This window comes from Lycorma delicatula, chromosome 1 (genome assembly GCF_047948215.1).
Source record: "Lycorma delicatula isolate Av1 chromosome 1, ASM4794821v1, whole genome shotgun sequence".
Taxonomy (NCBI): domain Eukaryota; kingdom Metazoa; phylum Arthropoda; class Insecta; order Hemiptera; family Fulgoridae; genus Lycorma; species Lycorma delicatula.
Window position 1 is genome coordinate 288347940 of NC_134455.1, and position 21526 is coordinate 288369465.

The window sequence follows — 21526 nt, forward strand, 5'->3', positions numbered from 1 at the left end:
AACAAACTTAATATTTTCTTTTATTTTTCAAAACTTTCAATAATACTGCAAACTTTCACTATAGGCAAGCCGTTAAAATATTTGATGAAATTATTTCAGTGTATTGGATTGAATTACGATACGAGAAAGAAGTAAATTACATAAAGTATTATTATTATTTAAAATTAACAAAACTGTCCTAAAACAGTTAGGACACTTTGGAATTGCGATAGAAGTGGAATAATTTATAAGTTTGTAAGCGGAGTAATTTTGAGTAAATTTAAGAAAAGCTTTCAATATTCATTTCAGCATTTTAGATTCACCACAGGTTATTTTTCGTGAACATTTCTTTCTTCCTGGAGAAAAAGTTTCTACTTTCAATTTAGTGGAGAAAAGCTGGCTGAAAAAAATCCTGAAGGAAAATTGATGGGCTCCTGGTTGTTAACAATTAAAGGGATGTACACTTTTCCCTGTATTTTTGTTTACACCGGTATTATTGTCATTATTTGACTTTACTTGAATAAGTTGCTTTTTTTATTTTGTGCACATGAAGGTGTAATGATCATCTAATTTCTCTAAGTCTGTTTTTACTGCGTGCCATCTTATGCAATAAAGATTAATAATATTCTGGAGAGTAAGTTTGTATTCGTTGAAACGTTTTTTTTATTCTTATTAAACTTGAGAAAAATTAACAACTGTCGTTTAAACAGAAATAATGTTTTTCTTTTGTAAGGTAAAACATTTTGTTTATTTCAAACGGTAAGAAACGCTATAGATAGTCCCTGCAACTCTTTTATTTATTATTTTATGACTATTTGACTAATATGATTAATCTTGATATGAATGTGACAAAAAGCTAAATATTTTTCTTTTCGTATCGTTGTTTTGTTTTTTATTAATTTTCTGGGCCTTTTATTTCTCATTCACGTTTCTTTTATTATTTTAGATTTTATCTTTTGATTAGTTTTTATATATTTATTATTGCTTATTTATATTTGTATTTTAGTCTTGTGTAACATAAATTATTGTATTCGGGCAACAAGTATTAACATTTGTTTCTCCCCCCCCCCAAAAAAAAAAAAAAAACAAAACTAAATATTGTTTTAGGCCTATCTTAAATCAATATTTCATGGTAAACTGGTATGTAAAAGGAAAACTAATGATGTAAATCAGTGGATATATATATATATGGTACGTTAAATTAGTTTTTCTAAAATTGATTTACTCTGGCTCAAGGATCCGTAAAACCATCAGCATAATTTGTTTGAAAATATTTAGTAAGGTGGTATTATGAAATATATAATAATCTTACATATATTTATAACAATAAATGAATTTTAGTTCTAGGCGATTAAAAATTGCTAATTCTCAAGATATTATTTTGTGTTATATTTGGGTTTAAATTTACTTAAAACAAATTCTTTCGATTTAAACGATTCTTTTTTTCATTTACTTACTAAATGAAACATGAAGCAAAAATGTATTCAACATTTGAAAATGTTCAGGCTAAAAATACATCAACAAATAATATTTGATTTATTTTTGTTCGCATCTGTATAAAAAAGAGAGTTAAATAAACGTACGGTAGTAGTAAGCATTTAACCCACCGGGTTGGTCTAGTGGTGAACGCGTCTTCCCAAATCAGCAAATTTGGAAGTTGAGAGCTCCAGCGTTTAAGTCTTAGTAAAGTCAGTTATTTTTACACGGATTTGAATACAGATCGTGGATACCGTTGTTCTTTGGTGGTTGGTTTTAAATTAACCAACACATCTCAGGAATGGTCGAACTGAGACTGTACAAGACTACACTTCATTTACATTCATACATATCATCCTCTGAAGTATTATCTGAACGGTAATTACCGGAGGTTAAACAGAAAAAAGAAAGTACTATAAGCAGTTAGATAAAGATGAAAATATGTTTACATTAGAGTATAATTGAGGTATTTATGTATATTGTGTATCCCGTAATAATTGTATATACTTTGTTTATTTTATTGAGATATATGTATTTAGTTTGCTGTAAATATTTTGATATACTAGGCAGTATATTATTCTTGAACGTTTTTGTATTTTGCATTTGTAAACTTTTTTTTTTTTTAATAAATTTTTATTATTACTATTTTTTTTAAGCTTAATAAAGCCACTGTATCCTTTATTAACAATCGCTTGCTAATAATATTAAATGTTTTAATAAAATTAAAAAAAAATTAATTTATAGTACGTTACCGGTAGATACTTTTCTGTCATTATCTTTTTTTGTTTTTACTGGAACAAGTTGTAATCATTTATAACATTTACTGAAACAAGTTATCTGTAAATACGCCGTCCAATCGTTTGTGAATCCGTTGTTATTTTCTGTTGTACTTCGCTGTAATATTTTCATGTGGATGTATGTGTTAATTTACTTTTCAACATCGGGTCTCCGCTTCCGGAACGAAATTGTATCTACTTAGTTTAACGTTTACGATCCCCTTTTACTTGTTGTTTCTATGCCGTAACATTAAATTTGTCTTACAATTTCTTGGAAACCCGCTAATAAACGATATTTACTACTTCTACTAATTAGTCTATCTTTTAAACAAAAAATATCGAAGGAAGTAATTATAATGTTAAGTAGAAAAACTACTACAGCTCGTATTTTTGGTGATACAACTTTTTGTAATAAATTTTCTATATTAGAATACGGGGAAAAAACTTTAAGAACTTTTTTTCTAAGATGAGTAAAATTTTCTATTCGGTTTAAAGTGTTAAAAAATTTATAAACCGGTATAGCATGTAATGTGGAATAAATACATAGTGCAGATGTCATGTTTTTTTTTTAATTTTTCAGTTTTTATTGAATGTGTGACGTAATCGAACAGTAATGAAAAAGTAAAAAAAAAAAAAAAAAAAAAAAAATAGCTATAGCGATGTACATAAAAGGTACATATGTATGTAGGTTATTTGACTTTTTGTTGTGATCATGTTTGACCGATAAGTTTAGCAGTTTATATAGCGTTATTATGAAGAAAGAGTTTACGAGATCCGTTTTTAAATTGTCGGTAAGATACCATAAAACATCGTCTTGTAATGAGCTTTTTTTCGATTTATTATCGGTTCCGTTGTAAAATGTCCAAATATTGATTTTATCTTATTCTTCTCCCTGACGAGTTGATGTAGTGGCATAATGCATCTTCTCACATCAAGAAGGGATTCATTAATTTGTTGCTTTACAGTGTCTTTTCCAATTCTTTTTACCAACTATGACGCTTGTTAAGCACGGGTGATAAAACGTTTAAGGATTTCACGTAAGCGAAATCAAAATAGTGTACCTACACCAATCGAGCGGTTAAATACAGCAGCCTGCTGTTCATTATTCTTTTTTCTAAGTAACGTTATATTTTTTGGCGTTTCTCATGGATTTGATCAAGTCCATTTTAACAAAAGAAATTTATAGAAAGAATTTGTATGACGATAGTTTTATTTCTTTGAATATTTCGTTGAATCCGTCCACCTAATCAGCTTTGAAATGTACGATACATGTTTTGTTTTTCAATACTAATCAATTAGGATGATATTTAATATTTTCTATTTTTAAAGTGTACATTACAATCTTGTTAAACTTATGAACAATAAACAACCTCGTCCCGATGAGATGAGAATTATATGTATGACATGTAATTGAGGAGTAGTCTTTTGCTGATTCAGGCCGACCGTTCCTGAAATGTGTAGTTAATTGAACCCCGACCACCGAAGTACGCCGATATCACTGTCTAATATTCAAATCCGTACAAGTAACATACCTTTACTAGGATTTGAACCTCAGAACAGTTGATTTCCGATGACTATTTTACCACAAGACCAACCCGATAGGTTTTATTTATTTTTCCTTAATATTTAAGAATTAGAGTGCCCGTTGTAATTATGTATTTTGAAATAAGTAGTCGGATTGATTTTCTCGGGTTATTTATTTTATTAAATCACGCTATCGGCGCTACTTTATCGTCTAAGTTACATCTTAGTCCGTTTTTTTAAATTCGATTTATTTCAGTTCATTCATAAACCATTATGTAGGTCTGTTTAAGATCGTGAGTCGCCGGGAGATTTAAATTGCACATTTATAATAGCAGTTAATGCAAATTATAAATTTATTTTATTGTGAGAATTTTAACCGATAGAAACTCATTAACGGTTCTTGTGAATCTATGATTTTAATAATAATATGTATTAAGGTAGAATATCGTTCGCTAGGTGGAGTCAGAAAATAACAATCGCATTATGTACCTATTAAGGTACTTCGAGTGTAATTTTTAATACTTAATGATCACGTTATTCTGTTGTTCTGTTTAACAAGTCATCGGCTGACTGACCGTATTTGAGTGCCGTGAATTCATTGTACGAACTTTGAACTGCGAGAAGCCGTGTTATATTCTTGCACATTAGCATAGATAAGAGCCTCTTCACACCGATTGTTGTTTGAGAACATGCTTGTAACGTCAGAAGTAGAAGAACACTGTCCCATCATCGTTTTTCTTATTGCCTGTAGAAGTATTCACTCTACATTGGTGTGTACTGCGCTTAGTCGTTGCTTCACGAGTACTGTACCCGTAGCGGCTCTAGCGCTATCTCGTGGTCGTTTTGTACATCGATCGTTCTTTCCACCGGCCATCTATACGATCATTGTTGTTAATAAAAGCTTCTTGGTGAAATTATAAGTGATATGGTATCGTATTTCTATTTTACAGTTAGTATGTAGAAAACCATTGTTTTTCTATCACTCCATCCTTTCATTTTTATTATTTAAAACTTTATGGAGCTCATTATACAAAATCCCTGCACCCCGCTTAGCAATAAAATAAAAAGTACTCTTAACGAAACAAAATATACTAGTTAATAAAGTGAAGACTGTTCGATCTGATAGTTACAGATCTTGTTTTTTTATTACAACATATATATTTTTTATTTGAGAATCTTGTGTGCTCATACGGTGTTACTCTTTTATTTGTTACATCTTTCATTACCATATTTCTTAATTTTATTAATTATTCTACCGTGACGTCTATAGTTATATATTTTATTTTATATTATCACTATATTAGTTAACACTGCCGATATTAAAACAATATATTTATATTAAGTAATGTAGTAATCTCTTGTTTTTAATTAAATAATCTAAACATCATTCAGATATTTGAAGGAAATATGGTTTAAATATTGTTGAACGGTTCTATAAAAATGTAAACAACTGGTGAGATGTTATCAGAAGCAAGTTCAAATCACGGCATTAATATAGAAATGAATTTATATTGTGGCTGGTTACACTTTTCCGTTGTTATTAAATAATAAAAGCGGATGGATTACAAATTACCCGTAGTTTAAGTACAGTTAAATAAACTGTTCATAAAATTTGTAACAAGACGGTTATGTTTTAATTACCAGCATATATGTAAAATAATTTTTCAATACGTTTTACTTACTTGTTCGAAGTTGTGGAAGTATTCTGATCGCGAAAAATCTCGGTTTTCAGATTTCAATGAAATTTCCATTTTGACTACTTTCGGCGTGAGGTCTGTGAGTACGTGTGTCTCGCATAACTAAAAAACGGTTAGCCGTATGATGTTGAAATTTTGGATTTAGGACTGTTGGTTGTAACATCTAGTTGTGCACGTCCCCTTATGATTGCAATCTACTGGACCAAGAGTGCCCAAAAAAGACCAAAATCAAAAATATTTGGATTTTGAACTTTCTTAACTGCAGTAATAAGCCCTCATTGAGAACTTTTCAACGATATATTTTTTCATTTGTTCCAGAGTTATAGCCAAATAATTTTTAATTAATAAAATTTTTGGATCTTACAAGGGGAAGACACATCGGTTCGAATCCGACTTCATCTCCTTTTTTTAACTTTTTTTTTTAAATTTAAATATATTGATTTATTAATAATTATTAACCTCTGATTGTAAAAAAAATACGATAAATAATAATTCAAGAAATAACAATAAAAAATGAAAAAATGTAGAAGTTATTAATGAAATAAAATTTTATGTACTTCTCATTTTTTAAAAAAAAAAGTGTATGTGTAGTTTAGTAGGCGTACAAGGAAGTCATGTGGTGTCCATATCAATTTTTATTTTTAACAAGAAAGTATGCGGAGATTATAAGTGTTTGTGCCCTGCACTGAATTGTAATTTGTGCGGTATACTTGATATTTATTCAGCGAGATCTGTCCAAAAATCTGAAATCTAGTCGAGTCAAGATTGTCTTCAATACATTTATTTATTAAATATATTTTTGTTAAATTTATTTCATTTAGTATGAACTAAAAATATTTCGAAGAAAATTGTCAGTTTTTACGATTTTTACAAAGTTAGTACAGTTTTCCGATTGAAAAACTCCGATTGCAAAGTAATTATCTGATTTGTTACGTGTCATGACGATTCCTAAGTAAGAACATAAAGGAAACGTTAAAAAATATCTTTTCGAGTTTCTTGATAAATATACTTTTAATTTCATAAACAACCATAGTTTTTAATTCCTGTTACGACAGCGTTTACTGTTTCAAAAAATTATTTCTGTACGATCTTTAAAGTTAGAAATAATCTTTTGTTTTAGGCTCCTATCGTGAAGATAGTTGCCGAAACGATCTCAAATTTGACAGGAATTCATATTTTATCATACGTTAACAAAATATTGTACAAAATTGTTTTGTATCCGGGTCAGGCATGGCATTTTCACACACGCTACAGATCATTCATCCCTAACGGTAGCACTCGGAGCATGCCTAACGGTAGACCCGGAGGTTAAAAAAAAAACTTGTTTTGTTGAAATTAAAAAGTTAGAAAATTGCATGTGCCAAAAAGGACGAAATAAATGTTTTCCTGCGTTTTCTATAATTGTAAATGATACGTTTCTTGCGTCTAAACGAGTTTATAGTAAAATAATACAAAAAACTGGCCGTAAGTGGACATACGTTATGTTTTTTGAACTCTTAGTTACAAAATTATTACAAGTAAAATTCATGTGGCTTCTTTCGTTAGGCGAACTGTAATAGTCCTAGCTGGAGTTACTTAATAGGATTCCAGAACATTTACAGGGTTTATTTTTAAAGCATTCTATTTTCTTTATTTTTTTATACAATTTATATTTACACAATTATATTATATATATAAATAGTCTTTATTACAGTGTGTGTCCTTTTCTGCATATTTGAATTATAGTCGAGGTCAAACCTCTCTCACATTGTTTACGCTCAAATCTGATGTGTGCGGAATTGTCACATATTCTTTATTTGAAAGTTTCACGTCCAAAATGTAGAGAATATTCATGAAAACGTTAAGTTCTTTAAAATTGTATTCAGAAATACAAACAGCTTTCAGTAAGCTTTTCCCGCTTCTGTGGATTGCAATCAATGATAAACGAAGCGCAGATCTGATAATAACAGCACAGATAGAGTTGGGATTGTTGCAAGTTATTCAGTTAAATTTTGTTGGAGAATTACCGAAGTATATTTGTGGTTGTGTTGAAGTATACCGCTCATAAAATATTTTTGCAACAGGAATTTCAGATCTCAAAATATATTTTTAAACGTCAAATACGTGAGACCTTGATTTATCGCCTACATTATTAGAATTATTAACCGTCGAATCGGAAGAAAAAAACCCAATCAATTATCAAGGTCTGTTCTAGGTTTTGCTTTTTTTGGTTTTAGGTTTATAAATTATTGTAAAGAGGGTCTTGACAAGACAAAAGCTACGGTATTCGCACATTATAAAAAAAGCAAAGATTAATCATCGGGAATAAAAAGTAGAACCACTAGGTGATATTTCAATACCTGCTGTTAAAGAATCACCTTTTGGAAAATAACCCTAGAGAGTTATAGTCGGTATACAAACGAATTCTCAGTTTAGAAGGAGGGAGAATTTTTTCCACATAACCGTTGATTTAATTAAAGCGGAATAAATTATTCGTTCAGTTATCTTAGTTTTGTGAAAACGATGGTATTTAACTATTTTTCTATTAATGAAAATTCATAAATGAATAATTTTATAAATTTAGATCGATCTATATAGCTTATCTTTAAAATATTATAACATCAGTTGTTATTCAGCGTACGTTAAGTACTCGTAATAATTAAACATATGCCGACTTCATTACATCATTTATTAAAATTAATAAAAGTATTGATAAGAGTAGAATGTTCTTAAGCGGGTAGGCCTACAAGATGAAATTTGGTTTTACATCAGATTTGTATGACATAGCTACAACATACGACTTCAATGAAACTAGTAGGTTAATTCGTATCGCTTTTGAAATAGTAATGGAATTTCTCTGTTGGTGTCCGATTGGTCGGCAAAGAGAGAGAAATGTTTCTCCAGACGTTAGAATTATCAAGACAACGAAAGAAAGTAGAACAGTGAAATGAAAATTGTGTGCTAAATCAGTAATAACATCGCTGCAATTATCAAAACACTGCTGCATTCTTTTTTGTAGTATCTTACTGATATAAAAGTATTTCATTTCTGATTACAACAATTAGTATTCTGTATTGTGAGTTCAATATAGACTACTGTCCGATACTAGACTGTATGAAATTACATTAATTAGTGTGCTTTGCTGTTTTATTATTCTGTTTGTAAGCTTGATATTTCCTACAACATTTTAATTGGATTTAAATTTTAATAACCATTTTCATACGGGGTTTAATGACTGTTAAATTTATGTACTGTTTAGTTACACTAAAAATTATTAGAAAGAAACACGTTCATTAGTACTAAAGCAATAATAGTTTTAAAACAAACAGAAAAAGTTTGAAAATTGATAAATAATATCTTTCTTCATAACTTTGAGACTTAATTTCGAGCCAAAAAGAATTTAATAGGATTGGGTTAATTGGTTTCATTTCAATAGATTAAATTATCTTTTGTATAAAAAATAATTCATCAGTGAGAAGGATTATTAATTAACTGTACTTATAGTAATAAAATTCAGTAATATTCAATTTGTAAACTGCTTGAAATAACATGAGCGTATAGAAAATCTCACTGCCTGAAACAACACGTTTATAGGTCTTAACGCGTGATGTTGAAGTGGTTTCTGTTAAAACTTGGAGCTTATTTATTTGATATATGTGATTATTATTATTATTATTATTTGTTTTATGTGATATGTATATCTTCGTTATGTATGTCGTTGATTTAATTGTTTGATCGTATCAAACAATTAATTATAGTAGTTACCTTTGCCGATGAATATAAAGATTAATATCCCAGTTCATAATACCAGTCAAAATGAAGACTATTATCATTTAATTAGATTACCACTTTTCCATTAGTCTGTGAAATTAATTCGACTATTGCAGTCTTTCTTCATAAAACTGAGGACCATTAAAGGAAATTAATTTTTTATTAGGTTTAAACTCGTTCACCTTTGAAAAAGACGTGTAAAAAAAAAAATAAATATGATCTATCGCCTACTTCTCATCCTTGAAAGATTCGCACATTTTTGCACCGATTTTTGGCGGTTGACGGCCGATTCCGAATTGGTAAATTAAAATCGATGTCGTCTGTTTTCATGAGACGAATCAGAAAAAAATTTACACAGTAATTAAGAATACTAGTAAGGGAGAGGAATTTAAAAATAAAAATGTAATAAATTATTTTTGTAGTACTAGCGATGTACATGTAGCATTATATGACCGGTTTTCCTCTGAGCGGCATTCCAGAATAACTGCCTATTTGCTTTTACTTACGTGGTATTAAAAAGTAAACAGTAAAAAATAAATAATATATTTATATTATCCGGTACGGGTTCGCTTCGCTCCCCCTACCCTTCTAGTCAGAGGGCTCTGTTCCCTCAACCCCTCTGTGTTCATTAATCCATGCTTGTGAGAATAATAATGATAATTAAAAATTAAAGCCTGTTCAATTTATAAAAACTATTCCATGTATTATTATTTTATGTTTTTTAGACAAGTAACCAGAGACAGGTGCAACCAGTCGCGTCGCACATACAGTATCAGTGGCAGTGGCTGTGTTGGTTGAGCCGCCGTATTGTATACTGTCGCACCACTTAAAAAATCGAAATCCCAAAAACCTCGAAAATGATTTTTAGATATTTATCTGAAGAATATTTGCAAGCCCAAATCGAATGAATATCTGGTTTAGTATAATCGGAATTTGCAATCATTATTCGAAGTTTTTTTAATCTTTTTCGTCCTTTTCAAGGTCGAATTTCGAAAAATCTAGAATTGGCTTTTAGATAATCACATGAAGATTGCAAACATTAAAAATCAAGTTGTTATCTTCATTTATTACCGTTAAATTTTTAAAAATAGTCAGATTTAATGTTACGCCATTTTAACCCTTTAAACTCGGAATTTTAAAACAATCGTTTCATAGTGTGCACTTACACCGTAAGAACATGGATACTTCTCTTCATCGATTCATCGACAGTAGTTTTTGCTGGGCGTTGATTACGAGTCGGTGAAGGCATCTTGTTTTATAGTTACAGATAAATATTTAATGCATGTTTTTTTTTTACATATAATTTTTAATACGATATTATCATAACGCTTGTAGTTTTCATCTCTTATTATGTTAGAGAAAACCCCGTAATGTATTTATTATACAATTTTACGAAGTATTTCGCAATTGTGAGTTTTTCTGACCGTTGTACTTTAGTCCATTTGATTATTTGCACGTTCCGTTCGATGTTCCAAAGCGATAAATATGTAAGTTAATAAATGTTTCTTCAGTGTCGTTCAGGTTGATAAATTAGTGAATACAAATTATACTTTCTAAATGTACCTGTAAAATATGGGATGAAAGTATTGTTATATCTTATTGTCTCTACTCGTAGGTGTTTATATTTTATTTAAATCCTTCATCTTAAGATATCCGACATGGGAAATGAAGATGTGTTGTATTTCACGTGGCTTCAACGCAAGCTTATAATCCACTCCGTTCTGGTCTGTATATAAGTGGGTTAATAAACTCAAAATCGATCTGCTTAACTTTGATGGAGATCGTTTTTTGATGATTATAAGCTAATAATAATTACGCACATTTATGTTTGGTTTTAAAATACGCTAAGGTTGATGGGAAATAATGAATGATTACCAGCTTTCGAATGATCGGGCTAAAACATTAAAAACCTGTTTAGAGGTAAAGAGAAGTCTTTAGAAACGAATTGTTTGGAATAAAGTATAATAATTTAACCATAGATATATCCTATGAAACTCCCGGTAACATATGGATTCCAACGTGGGATCGTACATCTAAATCGGTTCAGCCGTTGAGCTGCTACAGTGGAACATGCGTACACCCTAAATGCATTACATTGCTTTTTAGACAGTTATTCAATAAGTTGATATACTAAAATAAAACCTCAGCGATTATTATTGATCAATTAACTTTTTGTAGAATCATTACCGATTGTAGCGTAAGCGCTAACTTAGTCTTTTATTAACTTGCGGTAAAATAGTAAGACAAAATTACCCGTGAAACAAGTAGAAAAATAAGTTTATTCAACTGTATAATATTTGCATATTACAGTATGTAATATTATATATATATATATATATATATATATATATATATATATATATAAAACTGTATAATGACCTTTGAAGTTGTTTGACCGGAATTTGTTAAATTTCATTAAAATTTTCTGGAATGGACCTAATCATTCAGCATCATATATTTTCCATAAAGAATACTGCTAAATTTGTTACGATGTTTCATTTGTGAATTATGTCAAACTACGCTTGAATTACGGTTAAAAAAAAAAGGAAGATATTATGTATTATTAATTAGAGTAGTCCCAGCGAATACATAACTTATTGAAATAGAAAGGTGATTTCATAGTAGTGTTAATAAAACAATAGCTGTTTAATCTTGAACGAGAATTTACTTCAGTTATTTATCTACATTTTGTTCCTGACTATCTATTTCATAATTAAAAAGATTTGATAATTTTACTTTTAATGGTTTTAATTATTCTACTAGTTGGAGGACTTTGAGTTAATTAATTTTTTATATTATTCTATTATAATTATGAACACGAAATATTAAGATTGGTACTTCACGTTACCACGTATGTTTCCATTTATGAATGAATAAAATTCACGTGATAGGTGTTTAGAATTGAGTGTATTTACAGATGTAGAAACTTCAAATTATTACCGATCTGAAATTTTATCAGAAAAATAACACATATAGTGTACAATTAATAAATAATAATAGTAATAATAATAATAAGCAATAATTTTACTTACCGTTACTCTTGAAACATTAATTATACTACAACTTCAGTTATGCACATATTCGCTGTTATTCATGCATAAAGATATTTAATTGGAATTGGGCTAATTAGTTACATTAAGGATGCTTATATTTTTAGCCTTAAAAATTTAACGACATTAAACGGTACCTAATTGAGCTCATAAAAAGCCATTTTATGTAAATATTAATTAATTATTTTATTTTGTAGCTTTCTGTTGTTAATCTACCTATTCTTTTAAGACTTTGTAAGCTTTTAGATGTCGTGTGAAGTAGCTCTTTGTATTCCTACCTTTGTATAAATGTATACGACCGTAACTAAATTCAACAAAAACGAACATAAAGTAAAAGAAAGACAATAAATATTTTTAAATTATTGCAGCTATGATAATCTCGAGAAATGAAAAATAATATTGCAGTAATTTTTTAAGTATTTTAAAATACTTTGAATATTTTTTTAAAAAAAGTAACTTAAGTTTTTTAGTCGATTGTTTTGCTTTATTCTTTGGATAGAGGTTCTAATGTTTATATATATATATATATATATATATACACATACATATTTTCACCAACCTTTTTTTATTTGAACTTGGTTTATATAAATCTTTTAATTTCAACGAGATTTATGCTGTTTTAATTATCTGCTCACAGATTCTTTGTTTTGTAATCTTTGTTTTTCTATACTTACTGCGTCCTTTTACTTCTAAATTAAACAAATTCTAGATACTTTAAGATATGATTCACCAGTAGCTTCACTTTAGTATTTTTTCTTCTCTGATTGGTCCTGGAATATGATTTTTTATCACGATTTAATTTTTCATTTACCCACTTATATGAAATTAGGAGTTTCAACGAAAAACATGGAAGTAAACCATTTAATTCATAATTATAAGCGAATTAAATATTGAAATAAAAGATAATAATAATATATAGATATATAAACTCTTATATAGAAAAAATAAATCTTTATGAATGTTTAGTTATTTTGGTGATTGTATAATGTAATAGGTATTAGCTAATTTATTAAGACTTTGCAATGATTGTGTGTCTTAGTTAATTGGGATTTTTGGGGAATTTATAATAATTCTGCATAACATTTAGAAAAAAGTAAAACAAATTTTGTTTATATATTATTTGTTTTGTTTATAACATTATATTACAGATGTATCAGGCAGCCGGTTTACGCATTTCTACATAAATTTCATCTATAACTTTTTTTCCCGGTAACTTGTGATAGGTGGACAGACGACCGATTGAAATGTGTTACTTGTTTGTTTATTATTAGTAAGTGGCGATGATTATGGTCTATTGCTGTTTCTCCTAATTGGCTTGTTCTCACACGCAAGAATACACAGCATGTTCTTTATGATAGTTTCTTAATCATACCGGTCTGTCTACCGTGAGAGATGGAAGATACAACCAGATCTGTTGTCATCTAGACTGAACCTTTTTACCCTTTATAAAAGAAGTTGCTGTCAGCCTCTAGATATTTATATAGGAGTATAGTTGGTTTACGCTCGTGAAAAAATTTAATTTTGTAATAGCATTTTGAGACAAAAAGCTTATTTTTTTAATTTATGAGATTTAGTGACAAAATCGTGTTATTATAAGACAACACTTGTTTTTTTTAGAATACACTTTCGAATCGTTTGATTTTTTAAAGTGTTATTCTGTTTCCTTGTTAATTTTTAAATTAATTTTTGTCTTTTTAGATGTTCAGTTGCCGACTGAAATAACTACATTTTCTGAACTATAAATGTTAATTTGTTCGCACAACTTTTTCCATTAACCCTGTAATAACTGCAACTCCTTGATCTCCTGAGAAAAAACAATCGGGTAAAGGAAGGGACGAGTTTGCGTTATTTAATTTTTTCATTCGCTTTAAAAAATACTGTCACTCGTTAAAAGGACTTCGATTATAGACAGTTTCCTGCTTTTGTATGGTAAAATCTCTTATGATATTTACTTAAATTTGCACCTTCTACGATGTGTTTATAGTAATAATTCTTTATTGCTTAATTACATTGATGTTTGGATCATCTGATTTGAAGCGATGAGTAATTCGGCTGGAAGTTTAGATGTATTAAGCAAAGAGGATTCATAATATCAATTTATATTCTTAACTTATACTAACTTATTACTTACTTATAATTAGATGGTATTTGCCCTTTTTAAAACCCTTTGCAGTCCTTTGTCGTAATATACTTTCTTTCTTTTTCCTGTTTAGCCTCCGGTAACTACCGTTTAGATAATACTTCAGAGGATGAATGAGGATGGTATTTATGAGTGTCAATGAAGTGTATTGTAGGTTCTCAGTTCAACCATACCTGAGATGTGGTTAATTGAAACCCAACCACCAAAGAACACAGGTATCCACGATCTAGTATTCAGGTCCGTGTAAAAATAGCTGGCTTTACTAGGACTTGAACGCTGGAACTCTCGACTTCCAAATCAGCTGATTTGGGAAGACGCGTTCACCATTAGACCAACCCGGTGGGTCTGTCGTAATATACTAGATATTTTGAAATTCACGTCAGGTCCAGTGGCGTAAACCACTTGATATTATATAATTTACGTAGCAGTTCAATAGACGTCAGTAATTTTGAAGCGAGCATCACTCGACATTTAGACAGTTCTCGCTCGACGTCGTATTCTATTTAGTTTAGCATCAGATTTTTAATCTGAATCTGTTTATCAGTAAATGAACGCTCGTACGATAACATATATAGTAGGCTGTGTTCCGACACAGCCTACTAGATACAGTTACTACTATTGATCCTACAATTACTTCTAGATTAGCCTACTAAGTTAAGGTATGAAAGATGGCTGGAAGTTCTTGTTGTAATCGAATTCGTGATTTTGAATTTGAAAATAATATGAATGAGTTTTCTAATGACGATTCGGGAAGTCTGTTTAGTGATGATGGTAACTGCGATCCAACAGTTAATGAAAATACTCCTGATTCGCCTTCAGGATCAGAAAGAGATGGTAAATTTAAGGTTAGTGTTCTCCCGGTTTGTGACAATATTGAAGATATTTCCGTGAGCAATACCGATAATTATGATAATAATATTGACTTAGCTTCGGGAAATGGGCCATTCGGTGATACTTGTAATGCGTTATGGGAAAAATACGATTAGTTGATGGTGATTTGCATAATTTTATGATTTTTTTCAATTTTATTATACTATTTTTAAAATTTTACCTTCTAACAATTAAAATAAAATAATTTTATAAATATGAAAATAAATCTATTAACTTAAAAAGAAACTTTCAAGTGTCCTAATGTAATAAAATAAATGTTGGGAATTGCAGAGAAATTAAATTTCAGGCAAAACAAAAATATCAGATTTCCCTTGCTGTAAAGATTGGACCTGGCTGGGATATCAGTGAAAAAAAAAAAAATGACTCTGTTAGTTGATCATTTACTATAAAAGGACTGCAAAGGACTAAAGAAAGAAACTTTATTATAATTCTATTTATATCTAAAACATATACTATAGTACACAATATTTATGTCAAAGTATATCAGATTTACATATTTTTCAATTATTTTTGTGAAATATTTATTATATCTCAAATACTTTAATTACATTAAAAAAAAAATATTTGCATGGATATACCTCCGTACACTATAAAAATCAGTGCACACAAATATTAATAACTTATAATATTTCTTTTGCGTTAATAATTATATCTACACATTGTTATTCCTAAAAAAATGTAATTTCAACCTTTTTTTTAATTTTACTAAGTCTATTAAACCCTTTGCAATAAAAACTTATAATTTATTACGATTAGTATCAGCCAGTAATTGTTAATTAATAACAGCCAGTAATTGTTTGTTTACAATATTTTCTGATTTTGTATCGCAAATATTGACTTGAAACAATGCTACTTAAGTTTGACAATTTTTTTTACTGGAAGGTAGGAATGAAAACAACAGTTTTATTTTTCCTTTCGTTTTGACGAACCATTCTTTTTATCTAGTTAGTGTACGCTAAGCCGGCCTCCGTGGCGCCAGTGGTAGTGTCTCGGGCTTTCATCCGGAGGTTCCGGGTTCAAATCCCAGTCAGGTATGGCATTTTCACACACGCTACAAATCATTCATCTCATCCTCTGAAGCTATATCTAACGGTGGTGCCGGAGGTTAAAAAAAAAATTAGTGTACGCTAACATCCAATTCTGTATGCTTTATAGTTTTTTGTTTTATTTTTGTTTTTTTAATTATAAATTCTTGTTAGGTAACGGATGTAAACATAATTTTAAGATTAATTGTAAGATTATTTTTTTAGCGTACTGATTACGGATTCCCTTTCGTTAAGGAAAAATTAGTCAATCTGCGAACCATTCATTCCTTCACATCACTCTCTCTTACTCTTACTCTCTCTCTCTCTCTCTCTCACTCTCTCTCTCTCTCACTCTCTCTCTCTCTCACTCTCTCTCTCTCTCTCTCTTTCCTTCTCTTGTTCGCAAGCACGCGCTGGCACAATCAAATTGGCAACATGGAAATTATTACACGCTACATGCAGTTTACTAACCCGGGATAACTGGCCGTATGATGTCATTATTCATATTTTATTCTGGTTGTAAAATCCAGACACTACCAATTAACTGTTTGAATGTTAGCGCAACTGACTCGAGTGAATTAGCATAAACAGCTCGCTGTTGATCATTTATCACGCGTCACCTGTTGTGTTGTCTACTATAGACTAAACTCTAATCCTATTTATTTCTTCTTTGTTATTTTTGTCCGGTTTCGGTTCTCTATTGTAGTCGACTTCACCAAGAAACTGTGTTTTTCAATGAAAATTTGCGAAAACCTTTAGCAGTAAATAAATAGAATTGTAAATTAACTATTAATTTCGCGTTTAATATTAGAAAAAAAAAAAACTTCATTAAACTTAAGAGGAATTGTTGGCTAATAAATGTTACGGCCAGCAATTGTTTTAGAAAAAGTTAGTGAACGGTAAGTAATTAAACCTTCAACACAATTATTGTAAAGTTTCATTTGTTGGTAAAAGTAATTTCATATTGGAACAATATGCACCTACTACCGCAATCTCAAAAAAATCGTTTTACTAGATTGTAAGTTGTAGTACTTAAAAAATTATTATGTACAGGAAATTAAAATTTCTCTATGTTTTGGCTATTTAGATTGTGATTTTGAACGTGCCAGTTTATATTTTAGGTTTTAGGAAATTTGTTATGAGATCAAATATTTCCTAAAAAATCTAATATGGGCATATGACTTCCTTGTACGCCTATTAAATTACTTATACACATTTTTTTTTAAATGAAAAGTTTATAAAATTTTATTTCATTAATAACTTCTGATATTTTTTATTGCTATTATTGAATTATTATTTATCGTGAATTTTTTTTACAATCAGAGGTTAATAATTATTAAAAAATCAGTATATTTAACTTTGAAAAAAATTTTAAAAAAAGAGATGAAGTCTGATTCGAACCGATGTGTCTTCCCCTTGTAAGATCCAAATATTTCATTAATTAAAGTTTTATTTGGCTGTAATTCTGGAACCAATGAAAATAAATACCAGTACATATAACGTTGGGGATTGGACCAGGCGACTAATCCCCAACATAAATACGTGGACTAGTAATAGACTAGGTAATGTAAATTTTTATAAGACACAACTGTTGACGGGGCATGGCTCGTTCGGCCATTATCTGTTTAGAATTGAAAAAAGACCAATGTGTGTACTGCCCAGAGACTGATGATGCGGAACAAACTGTGTTTGTATGACCAAGATGGGCTCCAAATAGAAGAGAAATTTCGGACAACGGACTTACACCAGAAAACCTCTTAAATTGGATGGTCTATAGTGACGATAACTGGGATTGGTTCCGTAGATTTGCCGGGGAAATCTTACGCACCAAAGAAGAAGAGGACAGAAGAAGGGGTGTGTGAAATTAGGGTAGGGAGGACAGTCCCTCCGTGGAGGGCCCGTACGCCGTGGTGTGCGGGTTCCTGAGAAGGGGGGGAACTCCTGGGGAGTGTGGGACAAATAAAAGACGGAGTCCCGGTTGGCGGTGCCGCTCCTGCGGGTGCCTCGGCGCTTAGTGGGGTCGGTGCCGCTGATTAGAGGCAAAGGCATAATGACCGAGACCCGGTTCCCTGCTGAGGGGATGGGAGGTGGCGTAGCCATACCCCGTCTCCGAGGCGGGGGATTAGAGGCAGGCGAATAAAATAAAATTAAAGATCCGAGACCGGGGGAGCTAACCTGCCGTGCCGGGTGTACAACCGGTGGGCGGGGGACGCTCCCTTAGAGTAAAAGCACACTCTCCCCGACTGAGTATACTTAAATGGATATCCGGTCGGAGAGGGTAGGGGAAAAAACATATATCGTTAAAAAGCTCTCAATGAGGACTTATTACTGCAGTTAAGAAAAAGTCCAAAATCAAAATTTTTTGGATTTTGGGCTTTTTTTTGACACTTTTGGTCCAGTCGATTGCAATAAAAAGGGGAGGAGAACAAATAGATATTACAACAGTCCTAAATCTAAAACTTCAACATCCTACAGCTAATTGTTTTTGAGTTATGCGAGATACAAACGTATGTATGTACAGGCGTCACGTCAAAACTAGTCAAAATCGGTTCAGAGATCGTCAAAACGGAAATTTCCATTGAAACCTGAAAACTGAAATTTTTCGCGATCACAATTCTTCCTTTACTACGTTCAAGAAATTAAAATAGCTGGTCATCATAAAGAACAACAAATATCCCGCGGCTGGTATACGTTGGGAAGTGCATAAGAAAGTTTGCCGGTTCCTTCTTCATCGGTCGAATGTGCCGATGCGCATTTAAGGTGAGCGGACCGGGAACCTAACAGTTTTGCAAATCTGCATCCATAATGGAGTGGAAAATCGACTTTAGAATAAAAGCTTTAGTTTGTTTACTTAAGGAACCGTCTGTATTTTGAAGATTAAAATTGTAGTCGCTGCAACGTCATCGATTCTATTGCGCTGTCTTGCTGAAATTAACTCTGACCGGTACCTCTTGTACTAAAGATAATGTAATAAAGGAATAAATTAATTTACTGTTATCGTAATGCATTTCGTGTTTTTCTACTCTGTAAGGGAGTATTCTTTAACTTTGAATCCAAAAATCAGGAAGAGATGTATTTTTCAAAGTGTAAGCTGTTTGTCGGGAAATTTAATAAATCTGCCGGAATGAGTATAATTAGAAATGGTTCGTCTGAAGAAGTGGAAGTCAATCTGTAACTGGAGGCCAAGGTATTGTGTGTCTTAAACGAAATGCATTTGTTGAGATAAGAGGGGATTTAATACCTACAGTGAATCCGATGATAAATTATTATTAGAGTTGTATTTTGTTATGGATCATTGGGAAAGAGTAATTTATGTAGCCCGAGACAAGATAGCTTGATCAAGCTGCACCTGGTACAGATTACTTGATCTGTTGCACAAGTGAAATAAGGAATTTTAATTGAATTAGCTGTTAGGACATGAAAGCAAAAAAGAAACAAGTTTTTTTCGTTTAATTTTTAGTTTTTATCGTCAGATTTAGTTGTCAGTTTGTACACAGTTTAGTTATTAAATATAAAATAAAACAAAAATCTCTAATTATATTTTACGACTTCAATAGACTATAAAAAGTACGGTTCTGACCTATTATAGTCGATACGGTATCGTTTTATTATTCTGTTATCGATTGACGTCTTAGTAGATAAAAGTACCCCAGTTAATTTTTACAGTTCAAGTTGTGCGTGTGTGTATTTATTCGATAATTTTAAGTTTAATTATATAGGTGTTTTAGATTGTATTTGGATTACGAAATGTGTATATGACCATTACGATTTGTTGGGTGTGTGCTTCTGCATAGATACGTACGTGTTCATTATCGTAACTCTTTTTCAATGTTAGTCCGAGCACGCGGGCACATCACTTTCATTTATTATTTTGTGTGTTTGTATGCGTGTGTGCCTCATGCGCGTGTGTGTAATCAAATCCACGTAGTACTGAAGATAAAACACGAAGCAACTTTGATACATTAAATTGTACTTCAATATTATTTTACCCAAGTAACAGAATACAATATCTGTATTCCGAATCAATTTTAAACCATAATCTATGGTTTTATTTTTTTCTTCAAATTTGTTTTTGTGTTATTAATTTACTGTAATATTTAAATTGTATTACCTGTTGTTTATTTTTATTGCTTAATTACAGGTAAAAATAATCTGTTATTTCATACATAATAATTTGTTATTCCCAAAAACAACCAATTCAGGGTTGTTTTCACATTTCACTGTATATGTTTCTCTCTTTCGTTGTCTATTTTGTAGAGAGGAGAGGTGACGTAATAATACGAAGACAATACGTTTTTAAGCAGAATTTCATTTTTTCCTCGCCCGCCTAGTTATTGGGAGAAAGTGCATTAGGTGTAAATTATTCGTTACTTTTGGACTAAGGCCTATTTGAAACTCAGCTTAAAAAAAAAAAAATATTATAATTAAATTATGTTATTTGAAAACTAAATACTAAAATCACAATATTTTCCATTTACTTGGGGTGAATGTGTCCTACTTGCATGTTAAAACTCCTAATAAAAGTTTCGGTCCTAATACAGGTGCGTTTCGGTGCGTTTCTTTCGATCAGAAACGCACATGGTGACGTTATTTTAACTTTAATGTTTCTCTATAAAGTAGAGATTAATAATTTCGTCATGTGTAGGATTTTATTCCTTATAATGTTTTATACATACGTATATAGTTTTATTTTCGCTTATTGTAGTTCTCTGAAAAAAAAATTAACTGAATGAACATTCAAAATAAATTCAGTGCGATTTTTAGTGAATCCTTTTAAGATGAATATGAATGTTGCACTGTTTATAATTATGGTATATAGTGTATTTCGTTTCTGACATAAGAAAAAAAGAATATTTGTGCGAGTTTAAAGATGAACCGAGATTTTATGGCTATGTTTTCACATCAAAAATAATTCTTTATTGATAACCGAAATACGGAAGTTTTATATGAATTATAGCTAAATCGCTGATTTAATGTAATTTTCGATGATTGCTAAAATTGTGTACGGTGAAATTTTGAAAATAGAGATTCTTCTATTTTACTTTAAAACTGTTTGGGTAGCTAAAATGTAATAAGTCTGGGAAACCTTTACAACAAAAGTTTTTTGCTGAAATTGTAGTTATAAAAAATTTGGTAAGAATATGAGGGAATGTTAAGTGTAATCACGACAACGTATTTATTTATTCACAGACGTTCTTTTCTTAAAATCATTCTTAAA